Source organism: Sorex araneus, chromosome 7, assembly GCF_027595985.1.
Source record: "Sorex araneus isolate mSorAra2 chromosome 7, mSorAra2.pri, whole genome shotgun sequence".
In the NCBI taxonomy this organism is placed as follows: domain Eukaryota; kingdom Metazoa; phylum Chordata; class Mammalia; order Eulipotyphla; family Soricidae; genus Sorex; species Sorex araneus.
In genome coordinates this window covers 40,346,235-40,353,122 of record NC_073308.1, presented here as the reverse complement: position 1 = coordinate 40,353,122, position 6,888 = coordinate 40,346,235, and positions in this window count along the sequence as shown.

The window sequence follows — 6,888 nt, the reverse complement described above, 5'->3', positions numbered from 1 at the left end:
TCTCAGTAGCTTGCCAGGCTCTCTGAGAGGGGCAGAGGAATCGAACCCGGGTCGGCCATGTGTAAGGCAAACACACTACCGCTATGCTATCGCTCCAGCCTAGGCTGAAGATTATTCTCTGCCTGTCCTCTCAAAATGACAAGAATAACTGTGAGAAGTGTCTAGTTTGTTGACCGTGCTTGTCAGATGTTGTAGTGTGGGCCCTTAATATGACACAGGTCAGGAGGGGTAACCGCTGGGACCACCTGATAGAGAGGGATTCCGAGTCCCATTCCAGAATAGATAGGCCCAATGATGTCGGCCAGAGGCAAGCCTCCTGTGGGACGGTGCAGCAGCAAGCAGAAGGTCAGGAAGGAGTTGTGGTGTGGGCCTTTAGTATCTCAAATTTTCAGTAGGACATTTTCCACCCCCTGTATTAAGTTTTCCTTTCCTAAGGGGGTCTGGCTCTCCTTGGGCTAAAGAGTAATTCAGTCTTATCAGGCTTTAGCTCCTATGGAATTATCTTCATGGGGGTATAGCCCTGAGATTTAGTTTGATATCCTTGGTCTGAAACTCAAACTTTGTGGGAAGAGGAACTTTTTCCAGGTCTTGGTTGTATATCTTCCCCGAACTCATTGCCAAGGTCATTCTAGCTATTTACTTCAAACTTACAGTGCATATTGATAAGAAAGGGGGGAAAGTTTAATAGCGTCAAGTTGACTTTTCAAATTGATGCAGGCAAGTAGACAAGGAAGGGTCCCCATGGCAATGGAATTCCTTGGATATGATAAAACCAATAAGGCCAAGACTGCAAACACAGGAACCAAGGTTTGGTAAGACCTTCACCTGGCCCTAGTAACAGACCCAGAGAAGGCGGGGCCTCTTTCTGAGAGAAGCTCCAGTGGCAATAAAAGGCCAGTAAAAGAATTTCAAAAAGGATTAATCACCACTTCCAACTCTACCCTCTTCGCAACCACCCTAGCAGCAGACTTTTTTTAAAAAAATTTTTAAAATTCTATTAAATCACCTTGAGATAGTTACAAGCTTTCATGTTTGGGTTACAATCTCACAATGATCAAACACCAATCCCTCCAACAGTACACATTCCCCCCCACCAATATCCTGTGTATAACCCGCCTTTCCCACCCTCACCCTGCCTCCATGGCAGACAATATTCCCCATACTCTCTACTTTTGGGCATTATGGCTTGCAACACAGACACTGAGAGGTCATCATGTTTGGTCCATTATCTACTTTCAGCATGCATCTCCCACCCCAACTGGTTCCTCCAGCCATCGTTTTCTTAGTGATCCCTTCTCTATTCCATCTGCCTTCTCCCCTCCACTCATGAAGAAGTCTTCCAGCTATGGGGCAATCCTCCTGGCCCTTGTATCTACTGTCCTTGGGTGTCAGCCTCATGTGATGTTATTCTATACTCCACAAATGAGTGCAGTCCTTCTATGTCTGTCCCTCTCTTTCTGACTCATTTCACTTAGCATGATACTCTCCATGTCTATCCATTTATAAGCAAATTTCATGATTTCATCTCTCCTAACAGCTGCATAGTATGCAATTAGGGCACTTGGGTTGTTTCCATATTTTGGCTATTGTGAGCAGTGCTGCAATGAATATATAGGTACAAATGTCATTTCTACTCCCTAGCAGCAGACTCTTACTTAGCTAGAAAGCCCCATGTAGGGGCAGGTTGGAGGAAACCCTGTAAGACACCTTGAACAAAGGCAGAGCATGCATATGCTGTCCGAGCCCATGTGCTGTGTGTGTCCCACGTGGCTAAGCACATGTGGTGCCTCAGCACATGTGTCACCCCCTTGAGATGTGTGCGTTCATGCTTTCATATCTAATGCTGGGATCTATGTGGGGGGCTCTCTCTGCCTTTGGTTCTCCTCTCTCTGCCCGCATTCTCTCTTGAGCATGTTACTCGCTCTCACTTTCTCTCCCTCCTCTTCCCCTGTCTAAACCTCCAAATAAAATCTGTCTACTCCTGAAATTCTTTTCTGCAAGAAAGACAAAGAACCTGTCAATCCTGGTGAGATCTAGGACTGACTCCTCACAGGGGCTCGTCACAGACTTTATCAGTCCCAGCTGGTCCCCGGGGTGCAGAGGTGGATCTGGATCGGGAGAAAGTGACCATCTCTCTGCTCCCCACCTCACATAAGCCACCCTGCTGTGGGGGAAAGAGAGAGACACCGACTTAAAAATGTTTTAAATTATTGTCAGCTATAGACAAAGATGGCTGAAGTGGGGGCGGGGGGCGGAGAGTGAAAATTAAAAGCAGACAAAGGTCGAACTGTTAAACAGATTTAAATGTTAGATTCTCCGTTGGTAGCAGTCAATCTTTTCATGTGTATTACAAGAGATTCTATCTTCCCCATACTTGAGGGAGACATTCTCTAAGCGGAGATTTTCTCTCTCTCTCTCTCTCTCTCTTTTTTTTTTTTTTTAGGAGTAAGCTCAGGGCTTACTCCTGGGTCTGTGATCAGGGACTGAAGCAGGAAAATTAGAGGTAGGACCTCTGAGTAACTCATTCTAGGAGCTGGGCAAAGATGTTTCGGTTGCAAAATAAAGTGCAAGAACAGAACAAATGAGCAAGTCTGATCAGGTTGTGTGAACAGGAACTGGACCACAGGGAATAAAGTAAATGTCTGTGTGGAACTTGAAACAACTTGTATTAACCACTGTACCAATTATTGTATTTATTAGGAATCATGTTAGCAACCATTGAGTAGCTTGTAACTGGCCCTTGTGAACTGCATTCCAGACTCGACCGTTTTGGCAATAGCCAAGTTTAGTCTGTGTGTGCAATCCAGCTGGAGGCCTCCCTTCCCTTCAAGTGCCAAATGGTTTCTGGGTCAGATTTCTGTAATAGGACCACCCCCACACTCTGTGGGGGCTTGGGGAACCACCTGTGGGCCAGGTGTTAAACCCAGGTTCTCCAGGTTCAAGGCAAAGTATCTGACTCATTATACTCTGGCCCAATATATTTGATATATTATCAAATGGAGATAAAAGATATATCTCCAAAAGATAATATATATTCTTTTTTTTTTTTTTTTTTTTTTTGGTGAGCCAACCTGGCAATGCTCAGGGTTTAATCCTGGCTCTGCTCAGGGTAGTGTTGTGAGGGTGGGAATTGGGAGAAGGGGGAGGCATATGTGGTGCTGGGGGTAGAAACCAGGCTGGCTATGTGCATCACAAGTGATTGACCCGCTGTACTATCTCTCAGACCCACAGAATGGAGAATTTTTTAATACTTGTCAATGTCTTCTACAAAAGGGTAAGTTCCATCAAACTTTTGTTTTAGTTTGAAATTTTGTTCTAAGCACCATGGTTTATAATATTACTAATGGTAGGGACTCTTGCATAACGGGACCCCCCAACACCACACTTTCCAGCAGTGTTCATTTCCCTACCTCATTTTCCCAGTGTACATCTGGCCTCACTCCCATTTTATTCCCCCCTCATCCTAAGCTTCCTACTGCAAATCAGTTCTCAGTTTCTATTGCCTTTGGGAATTTCTTATTCCCCTACTACACTTCTGTTTTGAGCTTTATTTGCGTGAGGGAGGCTGGTTGTCACACCTGGCTCAGGGGTTTCTCCTCATCCTGCACTCAGGAATTATTCCTGGTGATGCTCCAGGGACCATACAGGATTCTGGGGACCAAATCCAGATCAGCCGCATGCAAAGCAAATGCCCTACTCATTTACTGTGTCTCTATGGCTCCGTCCCCTATTATGCTTCTTAATATCCTGCATATGAGAAAGATCATACTGTGTCTATTCCTGTCCTTCTTACTTTGCTCAGCGTGACTCTCTCCAAATCCATCCTGTAGCATCAAATTGAAGATTTCATCTTTTCTTATAGCTGAGTAACAATACATTGTATGTAAGAATCTTTTTTTCTTTTAAATAGTCAGTCATCTGTTATAGGACACAGGGGTTGTTTCCAGGGGTGTAGAAGAAACAATATGCTATCAATCTTAAGGATGATCCCTTGTATGTAATTTCCCTTGTTGATCTGGTTGCTTTCAGTATTCTATGTCTATTTACGGTTTTCATCTTTCTATTTAGGATGTGTCTTGGGGTGTTTTTACTAGCGTCTCTTTTGGCTGGTACTCTTCAGGCCTCTTGAATCTAGGTGCACGTTTTCTTTAACTTTGGTAGCTTCTCAGTGATAATTTTTTTTTTCACCCTTCATCAGAATCCTGGTTCTCTGGGACTCTGATTATTTGTATGTTGTTCCTCTTGAATTCACCCCAAAGTTCTCTTGCTTGCTGTTCAATTATTTTTTTGAGTCTTTTCCCCCCATCTGCTGTTGTTGTCTGCAGATTTTTTTTTTAAATCTTATCCTGCAGCTCAACGATCTTGTCCTCAGCTACTGTTACTGTGTTGCTGAGGCCTTCCGGAGAGATTTTCATTTTACTTTCAAAATTCTCTAGTTCTGTCATTTCTGCTTGTCATTTCAGCTATCATATCCTCTTGTGTTTTATTGGCTGTCTGTTCCATGTTTCTTTGCCTTCCTTACGTGTCCTCAACATTTCCTCTCTGAAATCTGTATCAGAGTTGCTGTTACAATAGTTTGTTATTACTGGTTGACTCTTTGTTATAGTCTAGACACCCCAAGACCCCACAGTCAGAATTTTGTCTCAGATCAAGAAGACTTTATTAGCTGGCTGGCAACTGCTCTCTCAAGCCAAGCCTGGACGAGTGAGACAGCCCTGAGTGTAAAAAGGAGGTTTTTTTTTCAAGAGTCAAACCACTTCTTGGAATTTCAGTAAGCAAGCAAGCAAGCAAATTTACAGAAGTCAAAGTGGTTAGCTAAACAATCCATTGATTAATATAGAAACTAAAAATGAAATAAATAATAGTTAAACACAAACCAAAAATAAAGTTGTCAAAGAATCCGTAAAGTAGTTAAACAATCAGTAAAGTAGTCACGTAATCAACAAAGTAGTCAAGCAATCAATAGGGCAGTCAAACAATCCATTGATGGGGCTGGCGAGATAGCACAGCGGGGAGGGAGTTTGCCTTGCACAGGGCCAACCCAGGTTCGATTCCCAGCATCCCATACGGTCCCCTGAGCACCGTCAGGAGTAATTCCTGAGTGCAGAGCCAGGAGTAACCCCTGTGCATCGCAGGGTGTGAACCAAAAAGAAACACTCCCCCAACACACCAAAAAAAAAAAAAAGAAATCCAATTGATTGATGCAGGAACTAAAAATGGTTAGCTAGGTCAACTCAGAGAAGGGAACACCAAGTAAAATGTGGTCGGAGGTCATGCAGGAGGGGGGTGACTCGTGCTGAATGTAGACTAGAGACGGAACACAATGGCCACTCAACACCTTTATTGCAAACCACAACACCTAATCAGAGAGAGAGAACAAAAGGGAATACCCTGCCATAGTGGCAGTGTGGGGTGGAGGGAGCCGGGACTGGGGAGGGGCGGAGGGACGCTGGGTTTACGGTGGTGGAGAATGGGCACTGGTGAAGGGATGAGTTCTCAAACTTTATATGGGGGAAACATGAGCACAAAAATGTATAAATCTGTAACTGTACCCTCACGGTGATTCACTAATTAAAAATGAAAAAATGAAAAATAAAAAATAAATTAAAAAAATAAAATAAAAATGGTTAGCTACACTCTTTACTGATCCACTCAGGACTCATGTCTCATCCCGTTTAAAGAGCCAAGTGAGTACACACATTCTGGGTGCCAAAGGCAAAAATAAACAATTTTCTTCTTTCTCAAGGAACTGGGTCGTCTTCCAGTCTTCATCTTCATTTTCACTCACAAAGTGTAGCGGGACTCTGCATTGTGTCTTGGAGTCCCATTGCTTTTTTTTTTTTTTTCTTTGAGTCCCATTGTTATTTTTCCTGTTGAAGGTGTGTCTTTTTTTTCTTTTTAAAATTTTTATTAGTGAATCACCGTGAGGTACAGTTACAAACTTATGAACTTTCATGTTTGCATTTCGTTTACATCCTCCACCAGTGCCCATTCCCCTCCACCAATGTTCCCAGTATCCCTCCCACCACCCCCACCCCAGCCCCCACCACCCCACCCGGCCTCTGTGGCAGGGCATTCCCTTTTGTTCTCTCTCCCGTTGGATGTTGTAGTTTGCTATAGAGGTATTGAGTGGCCATCATATTCGGTCTATAGTCTACTTTCGGCACGCAGCTTTCAACCCGAGTGAGTTCTCCCAACATTCTCTACTAGGTGTTCCCTTCTCTATCTCAGCTGCCTTTCCACACAGCATGTGAGGCCAGTTTCCAAGCTGTGGGGCAGACCTCCTGGTTCTTATCTCTACTACTCTTGGGTGTTAGTTGGAGGTGCTTCATAATGGTAGTTCTGTGGTTAGGCGACTAGAGTTAGAATATGAGTGCATGTTCTTGACGAGATATGATGAAGTAAAGTACCCCTTGGCCACTAATGTGGCAGTGCGCTTCACAAGGGTCTGGGGTGAGCTTTCAAGTTCTCGGTGCAGCTTCCTAGGTATTTCTGAGTTGCTTGAGTTCATGAAACCGTGGATGGGGCTGAGCTATGGCCTGGCCAGGACCTTCTAGGGCCCAGCTGGGGCCTAAATAGGCTGCTGGCATACTCTGCTGTAGTCCTGACCTGGGGCTGAAATATTGAATTCTAAGTGCTTAAAATGTCTTTTTTTTTTTTTAAAGAACTTCTTTGGCCCTTCAGGTAGGTGACAGGAAGTGGAATTGTTGGGTCAGGTGGAAGTTCAATTCCTATTTTTTTTGAGAAGTCTGTATTTTTTCTAAAAAGGCTGGCCCAGTTGATTCCCACCAGCAGTTCATGAGGGTTCTTCCCTTTCCCTCAACAAGCTGAGATTGGTATTTTTTGTTCTTTTTGATGTGGACCAGTTTCACTGGTCACTGGTGTAAG